Source organism: Crassostrea angulata, chromosome 8 (assembly GCF_025612915.1).
Source record: "Crassostrea angulata isolate pt1a10 chromosome 8, ASM2561291v2, whole genome shotgun sequence".
Taxonomy (NCBI): Eukaryota; Metazoa; Mollusca; class Bivalvia; order Ostreida; family Ostreidae; genus Magallana; species Magallana angulata.
Genome location: NC_069118.1, coordinates 59,297,576 through 59,314,824, shown reverse-complemented (window position 1 = coordinate 59,314,824; position 17,249 = coordinate 59,297,576). Strand labels below are relative to the sequence as shown.

At 34.2% G+C, this 17,249-nt stretch overlaps 1 pseudogene; it reads right to left on the bottom strand.

Annotated features, from left to right (window-relative positions):
* Nucleotides 1-6,785: 6,785 nt before the first annotated feature.
* Nucleotides 6,786-14,255, bottom strand: LOC128161686 (uncharacterized; annotated as a pseudogene).
* Between the last annotated feature and the right edge of the window lie 2,994 nt (nucleotides 14,256-17,249).

The window sequence follows — 17,249 nt, the reverse complement described above, 5'->3', positions numbered from 1 at the left end:
TGTTGCGCAAGTGAAAGATACATAATAAAACAATCTAAAACTGTTATAAATAAAAAGAAGTTTTACAATCATTAATTAAAGCACCAAGTTTTGTTAAAAATTGAAATGTTTTGAAAAAATAGTAATTGTATACTAGTATGTTTATGTTTTTGCAATAACGATTTTTTCTTCGGAAATTGGATTTCTAAAAGTAAGGAACGGGGTGGGTCAGATGCATTTGATCGTATATGAACTGGTAGAGTTTAAATCATAAAATATTTATTTTAAAATACATGTATATACTGTATTGACAATAATTTTACAAAATTTAGTAGCTGCTTTATGGCAAACAGTACATGTTCACAAGTGAATGTAAAGCTGTATTATAATAGCTCACTGGAAATATTTCATCAACCAATTTCACAAAGTGAGTCTGTATTGAACATACATTTAGGACGACATGCTCATGTCCCATAAAAATTGCTTGAAATTTTAGATAGGCTTTTTCCCTAAAAATTACCGACAATGCAAACTTAAGTATTTTTAAAAATAATTTATACACATTTTAATTTCTAGACAGTTCACCTTATCTTGGGGAATTTTATTCATTTATTTTTAATAGAGTTGTCGCTTCTTATGTCTCATATTAATCAAAATATCAAAACCAATGTCCTTGAATTGTTTGTTTTTCTTATCGATAACTTTCCGAAAAAAAAATCGTTTTAAGAAAAGTTGTTATCCAGAGATAATATGATTATAATATGATTATAGACCTACCTCAATTTTTTTTTTTTACCTGCAGCTAGCCTTTTTCTATCGTTGACGTCACTGTTTCCATATATGGTCATGTCAAAATTCGACAAACTTGTAGACTTTACATTTGTTGATTTGCAACATGTCGGCCATGATATTTCAGAAAACGGAAATACAAATGCAGAGACTACTGATGGAAAGTGTGTATTATAGTGGCAGGTTACACGTAAATAACAAGCAGCATTTTGCAATTAGTATCTGTAGGAAAAATTAGATTGGAGGCCTGCTATGTCAACTCTAAAGTGTTTATCCCTGAGTTTTATGGGTTTCACGATCAGAATAACACATGTTCATATTCAGAATCACACACCAACACGATTACATATTCGGATTCACAAGTTTACATGTCTGGATTTTTGAACACGATTACCCTCCATGATGAAGAACTCACGCAGCAATGTTAAGTGTCCCGCAACAAAAAAAAAACAGCTGAAAAACGATATTTTTTTAAATCAATGAAGAAATAGCTTGACCGGGAATATTTCTTAAAATTTGTATATCATACATTGAAAACGATGTCAAACATAATGCTTGATACATTATTGTGACGTCATGTGTACTTCGTTGTCACGTGATGTGCGTTTTCATAACATTGCATATTGTCTGATTAAATTGCATCAGCGCAGGTTATAAATGAAATTAAATCATAAATTGTTTTTTGTTTTTTGTTATTTCATACACTTTGAAGTTCTTGCTTGGGCTTCAAATAGATATTTCGTTTATTAAAGATATTGTTAAAACATGTCGCCAAATCATTAACATGAGGCACATTTTTACTAATTAAAAGCGATTTATTACATAAAAAACACATACATGGGTGTATACACCACATGAAACCCATCAAATCGAAGAGCTTGGTAAAACTAGTACCCGCTATAGGGACCTGTAGACCTGTGTTCTGTACGCAACTTCAGACAAAGCTCAGTTTTTTGTAACATGCATGTATTTTTATGACCTATTCTTTAAAACCCCTTGCACTATTTTATTAGGTAAATAACAGCTTTAAGGTGGTGCAGGACACCTGCATATTATTACTTATTAGGTTAGTTACAGGCTCACTACGGAAATATATTGGGTTGATCAATCTCATAGATGGCGAGGCGAAGCCGAGCCGTCTATGAGATTGATCAACCCAATATATTTCCGTAGTGAGTCAGTAACTAACCTAATAAGTGTTTTGTTTTCCCGAGGACTATCAGGCGACATATTTATTCATAAATAGCTACGATCTACGCAAAGCCATGTACAAGATGCCTTACATTTCGTCCAATTTAACTCATTTAAACTCTTTAAAATTTTCATTCTCACCTTTCAAATACTCTTTAAAAATCTTTGCTTCACTCATGTTTACTTACAATGTTTTGTTGCTATTCAATTTTAAATGTTTTCTTCCTTTCCTCAGCAGAGATTTGAGCAAATTTCGACGCTGCCATTTTGTTCTGCTCTGGACAAAACAATGTGTCGTCAATATTCTAAGGGAGACTACTCTAATTTTAAAGAATTTCAAAGGGCAACTACTCCAAAAAGTATGAATATAACCCCCCCCCCCCGAAAATAATGTTATCTTACATTGAAGCGCAATGGGTAAGAGCAATTACATGTCTGTAAGGGCATTGGACTCCGAGGTGTATTTTTAATAATTTTAATATTGATATAAATAAATTTTCATGGGGGGAACCCTTATTCCCACACCTTTTCTAAATCCGTGCACACGATTATGTACATTTAAGCACACATAAGCAAATCTAAAACTTGTAACAGCTGCGCAGAGGGGCAATCATTTCATTTTGTTTGTAATAATTATGGAGACCATTATACTTTCTATGACATGGAATATTAAGATTATTGATTAACTTAAAATTAACTGCAAACAGTTCAACACCAAATTGCACATAAAGTGCTGCTCATGTGTATTATCATATGGGAAGGGATCTCATCCTCCAGTTATGCAAATTATTATTTTTAAATGTATTACCGGAACTTGCACGTGGCCTTCATTTTTAGACGGGGTTACGTCTATTGGTTTACTGTCAGCCGAAGTCTCAAACCGGAAGGCACGCGTAGAACACATGAATTGAGTCTACGCGTAAGAATATAGTGCAGAAAGTTTTCATGCATTTTAGTTATTATGTATTACAAAAAAAACGCATTAAATCTTTTTAAGTCATCTATGTATAAACAAAATTCTATTTAGAAAATAAACAAATAGATTTATTGATCAACATATTCTTGCTCGGGTTCAAATGTGGAATGAGTTACGTAACTGAATGCACAGCGCCGTTGACGATTCATTTGGTGCAATTGAAGCGGTTGATGGTTGAATCGAAATTAAAGTTTCCAAACGCAATGTGCCATTTTTGAAAAGTTGTGAATTTTATTTTGACAATCTTTCACCTTAATACTACCAAACTTCATGCACAAGCCGAAGTTAAAATCGGGACGGGTTATACACAGATGTTTTACAAATTATATAGGTGTTTCATTTACTTCCAGTTACTTGCGGTATGACTGTTGTTTGTCTCGAAAGGAATTTTGTACACAGAAAATAAAAATAACTCTGAATTTGCCTTCTCGTTTGTTGGCTCTTTAGTTGATTAAACTGAATTTGAATTTTAAACAATGCATTGTAAGCAAAATCTATAATATATTATACATTTTGGAAGACTTAAACATCATAGAATATATACAACCCTATCGATTGCGAACTAAGTTAAATGTTAATGTTCATGTTTTTCGGCTTAGTTGGAATCAGGCTTGGGGTGAATTACATTGTAAAAAATGCATTGCATTACCATAACTTCATGAATTAGGGCATTAAATTACCATTACCGTTACTTTATTTTCTTGAAGTAATGCATTACATTACCATTACATGAGTAAAGTAATGCATTACCATTACTTTATGAAAAGTCAATACGCTTTAAAAAAGTAATTTAAAAACTAATAAAGAGGTTTTGTAAATATTTCATAAATAAAACATGCTTAAACTATTTACAGGTTCATGTTCACTATATGGTCCAAATTTAATGACTTACACAAGATTGCTGTTGCACTTCTAGTTCTCAATGTAAAGTTGGTACCGTAACATTTACATGCTAATGGCGGAGTTGACAATCTCTGTTATTTATGTCTCTGATTTTCGGAGTATGATTTTTAATGAAAGAAACGGTTGTATCGTAATTCGTGTGGGTGATGCACGAGTTTACACAAAAAAGTAGTAAGTGGCGAACGGATTTATTTTTACCTACCGGTATTAATTTTGCATGAATCGCAAATGGAGAAAATCGTGTCAGATAGTCAGTCTTAAAAATCAGAGTGGCGACCGTGACAAATCTTTTTATTGTCAAAGTTCTTGGAATCTTATTGTAAAAAATAGGTCTAACGTCAGGTTCCTGTGTTTGTTATCGGTAAACAAATGTTCACTTTGTTTGTTAATTCAGCAGTTTTAGAGTTTTCGGGGTTTTCATAAAACCTTTATTACGGATACCGTCCGACTTGTGGATTTTTCCTTGGATCACAAAATTGAATAAATCTAATGATTAAAATTATCTACTTTGATCTAGTTGTTTTATTTTCCCGGTTAGTAGTAATTTTAAAAATTTTTCCTTGGGGTCTTATTTTACATAATATACCGTTGTGTCAATTTTCTACAATTATGAAAAGGCCGGGGATGAGTAAAATTTAGACAAAGTATCAATTGCAAAAAAGCCGAATTAACATAGATTGTAAAACTAATTCAAACTCATAAATTTTGGAAGCATATTCGAGGAAATTCAGGACAATTACAAATTCAAACTTCCAAGACCCCGTCTTACAGTACTCTCAGCACTTTGATTAATTAAACTGGTACAAAAACAGTGTTATTTAGGGGCAAACACTTGGTGCGGGTATTACTGTCTAAAGACAAAATCTAGTTTAATTTTGCTCCAAATAAGACTTCTTAACGGCCTTTTCCACAAAAATATGGATAACAGAAATTTACAAACCATAATATTTTTGTCATTTTAGTAGAAAATAACATTTTCGCAAAAAAAAATTCAACATGAACATTGCAGGTCATCTTGCTTTACGTCTGTCTATGTATGAGAAGAATTTACTGTATTTTATAACCAGCCCTATGAGTCTAACACAATTTGAGTTGTTACAAAATCTTACACCTGCCTCAGCATCTTAATAATCAAGATCACTCTCTGTATCTAAAGCTACTTTTGCGATTCATTTATATAGTTAAATCAACTATGCAAGTTTGAAATAGGTGATAACTTCGGTCGGTGTGTGATCAAATCCAATAAAAACCGAAGGGCTTTATGACAGATTTGACCACGTTCTGATCGACATCATCACCTCCTGATATTCAAAAAGGATTCCTTATTACTTATATTTCATTATTTCAAATTTGTACACATCAAAACAACATTGTTTGAAAGCATGTTTTTTTTTTAATGTAGCACATGCTATGTATTACTATGCGGCGCAGCCAATACCGTTACGCTATAAGACATGCCCATTTTGTGTCACTCGTGTTTTATGGATTTATTGAGTTTTAGGGTTTAAAGTTAATTCGTAATGTTATTACTGACAAAGACAGTTGAAAATGTTAATATCATCTCTATATACATGTGACCTGTTCCAAAAACTAAATCCCATCTTGCATTCTGGAATATATTGCTCAGATTCTGCATCCAAGCCTGTCAAGTGCATTTGTATTATAATGATCTCCATCCACGCAAGTTTGGTGAATTTAAAAGCAGTTATAACTACGATATAATTACCAGAGGGCACCTGCTCCAAAACCGTTAACTCCAATTCAGCAGTCAAGCCTGTCAGATGCATCAGTATCATAAGACGTGCCATCCATGCAAGTGTGATGAAGTAAAAACCAGTAGTAACTTAGAATTGCTATCAAAGGGCACCTGCTCTTAAAACTTTAACCTGTTTCAAAAACCTTAACCTCCTCCGTCATCTGCAATTCATGACCCAGATTCAGCATCCAAGTCTTTTAAGTCCATAAGAGGGTCTAGATGCATCATCCATGCAGGTTTGGTGAAGATATGACAAGTGATAACTTAGATGCAGAACCTGCACCAACAACGTCAATCATGCAAGTCCGTACGCCGACGCCGGTAGTATAGCATAAGCTTCGCCAGACACCGTTTCAGTGAGCTAAAAAATCCAGATTATCAGTTCGCAAACGCCCCCTCTATCTCTTCAGGTTTCAAAAAACAACCAAAAACAGAAGTTTACGGGGATTTTGCATTGTAAACAACATTAAGTACTCAGGATGATAACGTTCATAAATGTGCGAGGTATTCCGAGTACTTCTGAATGGAAAAAAATGTTAACATTTCCCATTTTGAATCTCCGTACGATGTTTTTTTTTTCATTAAAACTCTCCGCGTAGAAACAGATGATGAATCAAAGAGGAAATATTGGATTGTTTCCCGTTTGATCAATTTGAATTGTACTTCATTGACAGGCTTGTTTATTTTAATCAAAAATCATCAAAATATGAAGGAAGCAATAACTTGAAACAGACTATTGTACAAATTAAGAAAATGATTTGTTTTCTTATTTTAATAACGGGCGAACAAATTCTCAAAAGTGCAAAAAATTCACTCAGTGCTTCTGAATTTGCTCCTGAATTAGATCTATGCTACTTTCATATAAAAGGACATTTTTGTTGTAGTATATATCCATCAGAATCGTTCAGTTTCCATCAAAAATACATGAACTACCTCGATATAAACTTTGACTTATTAGATTATAAGAAGGTGACTAATACTTTTTATTTAAGGTGGTATTTGACATATCCCAATGTTAGTGTGAAAAAAGTACATTATTATCAAATTAGTTTCAACCGATTCAGAATTTTCAAATTTTACAATATTTAACTAAAAAATATGTTCTAAAACTTTTTTGGTGACAATTTAAAAAAGAAACTATTTATAAATTAAATTTCATTTTATTGTTTATTTCGAATAATAGTACTTCACAACATGATACCAACTTAAAACTGAAATATACAAGTTTGAGTTATTCCCCTTTGGCTATGACATTTAGCTAATATGCATGATTTCCTGTGTACCTCTCAAAAATGAAAAAAAAAACAGCAAAAATTTACCCTTTCACCAAACTGCATCCAGCCTTATAAAAAAATTTCAAAGGATATAAATACAGGGCAAAAAGTGTATAAATACTGATGTTATACTGATTACAATCTACAGAAGTTATACCTAGATAAAAACTTAAAAAAAATTACAATCACTGATTAGTGCGTAAGTCATATACAAAGAACACAGAGTCCATTGGTGAAACTTTATATTACCATAACATATGTAATAAAATAGTAATAAATAAATAATTTTTGTAGCATTCCATATAATAACATAATCACCCTAGCGAACTTTATATGAAATGGACATGACATAAAACATAGTACATGTATAGGTTACTTAAAAAAGAATATTATTGAACATTATTTTACAACAAATAAAAATGAGGAAAACTAAAATCTAGCCAAAAAATCACAAGATAGATAATTCTCAAAAGTTAATTAAATGCTAATTAGAAAAATTGTATTTATAATTGTCTTTTAAAAACTTTGAACGAATTTCGCATGAGGAATACACATCGGAAGACTGTTATAAGTAGGAATGATCACCATAGACAAATTGTCTTTCAAGTTCAAACCCTCGATAAATTAATGAGCAAGCTTCCGTCAGATCGTAGGGTTTGGTTTATTTTACGGATAGTAATCAGTTCTTGTCCTGGACCCGATCCGCACAATGCTAGGTGAGCGTACACAAAAGTTGTGTATGTAGGGTGGAATTTTAGTGGAAGCCAATGCAAGTCAGCTAGAATAGAAGTGATACAAATGTATTTTTTTTTCTTTTCTCTGTAACAAGTCGAGCTGCAGTTACTTCACCACAAGGCATGGAGATAAATCTGGCTCACCTGCATAAAACAGAAATAACAATTATGATACTGTAAATGATTATTATTTATCAATTGAATATTATTAATTGATGGCATATCTAGCAGGGTTAAAATTAATTCTCAAATCTACAAAGTTTAATTTTGCTAAAATATCAACTTTATTTGAATATCTGATAGATGTTTTTCCCCATATAGCATCAGACAGCCATGTTTAGATGATCTCCAAGTGTGAAATAAACATGAGTCAGTATTACAGTCCATGTGAATTATATACAAGTCAATTTCAGTTACAGATGTTGAACAAAGTGACAAACAAGATGTGTGGTTTTGAGAGCAAACTAGATTTGTACAAAAACATTTACAATCTGTCAATATCCAAGCTATCTTCATTCTACAGCTGGTGTTGACCAGACAAGACACCCTCATCAGTTGAGTGTGTATTCTCATATCTTGAGTGTGTATCCTCATATCTTGAGTGTGTGTCCTCATCAGTTGAGTGGGTAACCTCATCTACAACAATCATCAATTAGCTGTTCATTAATAGACATTATTTAGTACATGTATATATACATGTATTAAAAAGTTAAATACACAGAAAAAGTTTAAACGAACTACATTGTTAAATTCTTCAATTTTCTATCTAGTCAATTAAATTGGTTAAACTGAGCTGAAAAAAGCCCATATTTACCAATATATGTGTCAATATGGCTTATTGGCTAATCAAATGACCTCTAATTTATTAAATCAACAAAACACATTGCAATGGTACTGTACAATAACATCCAATTATTGAATTAATATATTTACTTTCTACAATTTTTTTTTTGAAGAACAAATTTGCAATGACTGGTAGATTCCACTAATCCTGTAACAGTGAGCTGTTTATATTGACAAATAATCCCAAAGATAAACAACATGTCTTATATATGCATCTTATTGACTGATAATTAACACGGACTGTGTGTCCTACTTATCTATATCTAATTAAGGTGAATGATTATGACTAAGACTTACCTGTCAGAGCGTCCTGTGTGTCTATATAACTGTAGACACACACCTTGTTGTTGTATGATCTGACCCAAAGACGGTGAGTGTTGACATCATAACACAGGCTCCCTGGTCCACCGATATCTTGTGATTTTGTCAGTAAATGTGACAGGAACTGACCGTCCTTGTCCAACATCTGTACTGTTTTGGTTGTATAATCACACACCAGGATGTGTGACAGCGCGTCAGTACAGATTCCACGTGGCCGTAGTCCTAATCCTGATGGATGTCCTGTGTAGGAGAAACGATGTCTTCCTCCACGCTCAGTCACCACTACAGCACCAGACCTAATAGACATATAGTCAGACACCACGACATCCCCATTGTTGTTCTCTGTTATATAGTGAGGTTGTATATACAGTCCCCGTCCTGTGTTGTCGCGCCATATGATCTGTGTCACTTGTCCGCTCCGGTTGTACAGGGTTACTATGCTTGTTCTTTGTTTCCTTTTAGACATCCCGACCAGAAGATCCCCAGTGGGCAGGGACTAGTACACACACAGTGGTCTCCATTTAGAGATTTTTTTGTTCATTAACAATGCTTTGGTTGTTTTCATATCATTTGATAGTTTCATAATGTTATATTTCTTATCTATATAAATCAGTTCAATCTCACTGTTCACTGTGTGTGATCCATTACCAGTATAAAAAATATAACCACTACATGAATCTTTCACTCGATGTAGAGGGACACCTTTTGTGTTTGTCAAGATGATAGTGTTTTTATCATCATTGACCCAGACCCGGTCTGATGTCACACAGGAAATGTGAAAACAACTATCAACACCTGTCGCTGTGAGAGAGGGAAGTAACTCGGGATGAGACGTGAGTTTCAGCAGACACTGGTTTCCTTGCTGTGGTGTTTCTGTCCCTTTGGTTGGGATTTCACCCAGTGACTCCATTATATCAGCAGAGGCTGCAATAAAATGTGCAAACATCAGACATAAACAGTTTAAATGCAGCGTATATTAATTAATTACAATGTCATGTAATTGTATTTAATTAATTGAATTATTTAAATCATACACAGATGTATATATTAATAAATAATTATAATAGCATGTAATAGCATATTCCTGTGTGTGTTATTTGCATTTAACTAGCTATCAACAGTTAAAAACTTGTACATGAAGTTAGTGAACTAATATCAAAAAGCTACTACTGACAACTTGTTAAGTGTGTACTTGTATGTCTCAAACAAATCAATCAATACAAGACAAATGACACTTCTACATAATTGTAACCAATAATGACTCAGACTTACCTGTTTCAGCGTCCTGTCTGGTGATATACCTGTATATAACCACCGTGCTGTTGTCATCTGATCCGACCCAGAGACGGTGAGTTTTGATATCATAACTCAGGCTCCATGGTGTGAATATCCCTGATGGTCTTATCAGTAGATGTGCCAGGAACTGACCGTCCCTATCCAACATCTGTACTGTGTTGGTCCATTCATCACACACCAGGATGTGTGACAGCGCGTCAGTACAGATTCCACGTGGCCATAGTACTGATCCTGATGGATGTCTTGTGTATGAGAAACGATGTCTTCCTCCACGCTCTGTCACCACTACCGCCATAAAGTCAGATACCACGACATCCCCATTGTTGTTCTCTGTAACATAGTGAGGTTCTCTATACAGTCCCCGTCCTGAGTTGTTGTTGTGTTGTTCGATTTGTGTAAGTTGTCCGTTCTGGTTGTAGCGGGTTACCTTGCCTGTGTCTGTATGTATATAACACATCCCAACCAGTAGATCCCCAGTGGACGGGGACCAGTACACACACAGTGGTCTCCATGTAGAGTTTGTTCTCTTTATAAATGTGGTGGTTGTTTCCATATCCTTTGACAGTTTGTTGATGTTATAGTTCCTATTTATATAAATCAGTTCACGCTCACTGTTCACTGTGTGTAATCCATCACCACGACAGGAATCCTCCACACGATGTAGAGGGGCACCTGTTGTGTCTGTCAAGATGAGATTGTATCTACCATCACTGACCCAGACCCAGCCTGATGTCACACAGGAAATGTGATAACAACGATCAACACCTATGACTGTGAGAGATTGATGGAACTCAGAACCAGGCATCCGTTTCAGAAGACACTGGTTTCCTACGCGTCGGTTTTTTCTCTCTGTGGTTTTGATTGCACTCAGTGACTCCATCACATCCTCCTTGTTAAATGACTTAGTAATGGAAAGCTTGCTGGTGTGGAGTGAAGGATGTATCTGGGGGAAGGCTTTCTTTATGGAGGAGAGGAATTGTAGTGCACTGAATGATGACTGTTCATATATGTGTACGTATCTCTGTATGCTGACAACATGTCTATTTGTTTCTATCTTCTGTCTTAAACATCTGTGTTTGAACTCAAAGTCACATAACACATTTTTCAAAAGATCATATAGCACATAGTTAATGAGATTCTTCAGTGTCTGGGCCTTTGTTAACATCTCTGACTGATAGCGGGATAATTTTGTGCGACAGGCTTTGATGTCATCTGTGATTCGTGGCAGGAGAACAGGTCTGTAAAAGAGAGCATCACTTCTGATGGTGTGAATGGTTTTTCTGTGTTTTTTTTTGCTTTGTTTTATATGCTTCTCGTAAGCTAAGAACCTTGTGCTTACTTTGTCGACAGAGAGAAACGGGGAATATGGGAGATGTATGTCCAAAGCAAGAATCACACACAGGAACTTGACAAGGTTTACAGTACTTTATATAAACATTACTAGGATGTCTCACACATATCTCTTGTGTTTGGATGTTGTTGAATTTTGCATGATATGACACAACATTATGGTCTATTGTTTTGAGGTTTTTCACATGGTTTTCTTTACACTTTTGACACAGATCACATGGACACGATTCACAATAGTACTCCGTGCCCCCCAGACACTCAGAGCACTGATGTACTCTGTATGTTGTACTTGCTGGGTCCATGGTCTGGAGGGTTTAGGTGTTTAATTCTTACCTTCAAGTTTAATGAAAACAGCGAGTGTTGTTAATCGGTGTTATTCATGTAAATTACTTTTCAAGCAAAAATATATTTCTTTTCATGAATATATATTTACATCTACCAAGCATAATTTTTCTTTTTTTTCTTACGGAAACTTATAGTTAATTCATAGCTCTATAGAAACAGCCAGACTGAAATCTACACGCCCTATTTATCGATTGGTCAAACTATACAGCGGCTGTAAGTGACAGGACTGAAATTGACACGCCCTGTTTTTCGATTGGTCTGAACCTACAGCGACCTTAGTAAAATCCTAGACTGCACGAAATAATCATGACGATGCCAGACAGGAGACGATTTGGCTGTTTCTTTTAGCTAACGTACTTTTGTACATTAACAGTAATTTAGTGAATTTTACTAACTTTTCATTATCATTTTATAAATCAGTTAAAGAAAGATGTTAATATAAACAATAAAATGCTTTTTTTGATGATTCATGCGGGTTATGAAGGTAGCGAACATTGTAGGAAAAATTTACATAACCCGCTAACGCGAGAGAGAGAGAAAGAGAGAGAGAGAGAGAGAGAGAGAGAGAGAGAGAGAGAGAGAGTGTGTGTGTGTGTGTGTGTGTGTGTTTCTATAATATTCTAATATTCAGCCTGCGCATGAGCTAGCCTGGTTTCTGTGCGTAATGGGTAGCTCAGAGAATCAGGCTAGCACACATTTATCTGAATTGGGATCGGGATTTGATGCCATTTGCACACAAAAGTTCAAAGGCGCTGTAATTGTGAAGTTGCCGGTAAACAGTACAAAAACAAAATAGTCCTTTAAAAAAAATGAATATGGCATGTGATATGAACTGTCAGTATAACGAACTAAGTGTAGCACTTGTTGTTATAAATCACAACGATGTTTGTAATGTTCTCATATGTTTAATCTTATGAACCCTGTAATTTCAGTAAAACACATTTACACATATTATCACAGTCACACATATGATATTTAAACAAGTATCTGACATACAAATACCAAAAAATACAATTAAAGGGGCATAATTCATATAATCTTTTCCTCAGAAGTTGATACATTAAACTCAGGATATTTCACTTTATAATATATTTCACGTAATTCTATTCTTGTAAATTTACAGGGATGACCCTTGTAAGTTATAACAATAAATTAAATGCCGAATTCATAGTTCAGACGATAAAATAAATATAAAATATAACTTTTTGATAAGATTGTCAAAATGTTCTCATTACATAAATACTACTTGTTCAATAGTTTGCCTCCTAGATCCATAGGGGACAGGAATGGGACAGGGAGAGGGACACGCGCACTTGGCGATTTAATGGTGATGACCACATCCTCTTCTAGGCACAAAACACACACATACACTTATCTTGCACACAATATAATTTTTAAGTATAACACATGTATTTTACATGTATTAATGTAAAACATTACTTTACTTAGTTGGATTATAATTTAAAGCCTCTCAATATTCACAATTTAAGATTATATTTACTTAGTTTAATAATCTTCTTAAAAGTTAAACACTTATTTGGCCTTTTAGGTTTAAAAGAGATGAACTTAAATAACTAACCTACTTATGAGCAGCCAACTTTCACAAATACTACTAATCAATAAATTAATCCTCTTTCCTTCTTCAAAGGCTAATAAAACAAATAATGCTAGAACATGAGAACATTTCCTCCAACAGAATCACCTGACCAGAATTACTGCCCAAACAGGTTTTAATTAAAAAATAGAATTACAAGAAAAGCCAACACTACTCAAATACATTTATAAATTCAGGGCCAGTCTCAAGTGTTAAAAATACCATATTATACTTAAAAAGTAACGAAATAAACATATTTATTAACAAATTAATTAATTAAAACACATGTACAACATAGGTTAATTTTATGCCGAAACTACAATAGGCATCAAATAGCATCATTTGCAATGTGATGTGTTTTCCAAAATACACATGTAGCTTAACTTAACTTTTACAGTAGGCGAGGCTAGAGTACTTCCCGATTAATTTTTTTTAAGCATTTAAGTATGATTGAATAATTATGTGACTGTATATATAATAGATGAATGAATAATTATGTCACTGTATAAAAGTTATAATCGCAAAAAAATGAATCAAAATATGAAATTAATTTACACAAAGTTGTCACTGCATACTTATCAAAGTAGTGCGAAGTGTAATGTGCTCGCAAATAGTAGAATTCGCCGAATTCCTGTACTATACATGCAATCTGTATTAAGATTAAGATAGATCATAATTATTTTAGAATTATGAACCCTTTAAACTCGGAGATAAAAAGTCAGGGCTATACATATACGTAATACAACGTACAAATTAAGTGGTTAAAAGCAGGGGGTTAAAGTCGGTGGAATCTTTGATAATCTTAAGGCTTTCACGTTTTCGTCGGAAACACATGCATATCGTCCACGTATTGCAGTCCTTTTTTAAATGACAGCAACTTGTATCTTTGATATCTTTTGCTAAACATGTATTACTGCTCTTTTCTTTTTCTTTTTTTTACTTTTTTGCTCAGACTTTCTTTCCTGAACATGTACTTACTGCTCTCTTGTCATCTTTATACGGAGCCATGATTGGGGGTGTCATATTGAGGCTTGATTAGGTTCCAGAATTTTTCAGTGGGCAACAAAAAATGACGTTTTTTTGCAAAAAAAAGTATGGTTCCCAGAACTCCTCTTACAAGTTTTGGAGTAGCTACGTCATCTCTTGGGATATAATTGGGGCTGTCCTATAGATGTGCAATAAGGTTTTAAAAATTTAAATTTCATCCAGGGAGTCAAATAGTAGCAGAAAATTGACGTTTATCACTTCAAAAAAAAAACATAGATCCAAGAGCTCCTCTTATGATTTAATGGATAGACAATCATATCTTGGGATATGATAGGGACTATTCTATAGATGTGCAGTAAGGTTTTAAAAATTTAAATTTCATCCAGAGGCCCATTACCTCATACCTTTTGATGCCCTTTAAGGATCAAGAATATATATGGTTAAGGGGTGGGGATCTCAACCGTTTTCGAGATATTCGTGCACTTCCTGTTCAAGGGGGGTCATGACCACCCCCGGGGCCAATGACCTATATATCGTTTCATGCCCCTTGACACAAGGAACAAGAATATATATGGTTTAAGGCTGGGGATCTCAACTGTTTTGAAAATATAAAGGGACTTGCTGTTTGAGGGGGTCAGGACCACCCACAGGGCCCATGACCTACATAGCATGTGATGCCCCTTGACATCAGAAACATGAATATATATAGTTTAGGGGTCATGATTATAACAGTTTCTGAGATATATGGTAATTTCAAATTCCTGTGGGGGGGGGGGGGGGTGGGTGGGAATGATTCCAGGGGTCAGATCTAATAAACCCTATATATTGCCAGTAACAACCACTATATGATTATGAAAACCCTATATTATTATCTATGTCCATTTTCAAGTTACCATTTACAATAGAGTCTACGATTCTTCCTACAAGGTTCAATGTTAGACCCCACACCCTTTTGACACCTCCCTCCCCCCCCCCCCCCCCCCGAGAAGTGGTTGTCTAACCCAAAATTAGAAAAATCAAACCAGGGTGCACAACAAGATATGCAGGCCTATCATATCCTAGAGTTTTGTACAATTCTGTTCAGCCATCTCTGAGAAACAAGTTCAGAACAGGAAAGAAGAAAAAGAAAATGAAGAATAATAATACATGTATTAAGAACCGTACAAAAAGAATAAGTCTCCAAATTTCATTAGGGAGACTTAATTATAAAGATTAAATAGAGATAGGATCAACAAACATCAATAATATAAACTTAAGATAATTGACAATTTCTGATTCTAAGGGGGGGTAGGATGACCCCTTAGGGTCATGACTTACATGTCATAATGATCTGATGCGCCTGCATGACATAAGGAGGAATAATATCTGTGGATTAAGGTGGGGATCTCAATGGTTTTTATGATATTTAATAATTTTAGGAAGAGCACTTGGGGTCATGACCTAAATACCATCTTAAATGCCTTGAACAAAGAAACAATAATATAATATGTACATGATATATGATTCAATTTATGAACCCAGATATAGATCAATCATCTGTTTTATAATACTTCCTATGTATATATACATGTACATGTATTATATATAGTTTGTGTTTTGTTCTATACTATTCATGTTCATGACTGTAGTAGTCTTATTTTAAATTACATTAAAAAATTGTCAAATATATGACTTGGAACCCCCACTCTCAAACAAACTCAAATATAAACTGTTCTCTCCCCCCCCCCCCCCCCCCCTTTGTCGAATGATCTATTAAAATCAAAATATAATTTGGGTGTCTAAAAACTTTTATAAACTGGTAAAAAATTATATTACACCTTGTGTAATTGACAAATGATCTATTGAGATATGATCAGAGGTCATATTTCTACCTTGGGATCAATAAGTAGTATTCATTGACAAGTTAAAATTAATAACAATAAATGATTCAAATTATAAATGTTTATACTCCACATTCACCCCTCCCCCCAATCTAACCTGGTTATAAAGATTCAGTCTTTTTAAAACATTCTAACATGTGTACAGTAGCAAATTATAAATCACTTCTTGATTGCTTTTTCTCTCGTGATTCACATTAACATTTTGGAAATTGCTAAATTCAATTTTTAAAATTTATAAAAAAAAATGTTATACATGTATGCATCACTTCTGTGCATGTATTCGCCTATTTGGGGCAATTGTAAAGTCTCCTAAACAAAGCAGTGACATCATTAGGCTAGGAATTACCCACATGAATCAAACACTACTCTATAACATATGAATAAGATAAAATACATTATTATTTCTAGTTCTATAATGCCAGGGTGTCTCCAAGGGGGCATAATCTATATACAATTTTACGCGCAATGACACAAAGAGCAAAATAAATTGTATGGTTTAGGGATGAGGATCTCAGATCTCAGAAGTTAATAACAAAATATACAGTGTATCATACCATTTCTTATTTCATGAAGGCGGGGGGGGGGGGGGGGGGGGGGGGGGTCAAAGACAACACCTGGGGGTCATTAATGTACTTTACACCATTTGATGCATCATAATGACATTAGAAGATATTTTGTATTTTCCTGTTTCGTGGGGTCAGAACAGTCCCATAAGGTCATGACCTACATTGTATTTGATGCATTATACATTAAGAAAGAAATACTCCTTCCTTCCTATTATAACTCAAATAAAAATGATAAGTGTCTACACCTACTTACATGTAATACACAAATTTAATAAGAAAATGTTTATACAGGGTCAATTTGGGGTCAACTCAATAGTGCATGCAGTCTGACAAATGAAAAAAAATAACTTTTGCAACTAAAATGACAGAAACGTTACAAATGCGATAGGATAGGTAACGATAATAAGCTTATTTAAATATTAAAAGATGATGGTACAGTATGCTGTCAAATTGAAGAAAAAAAAG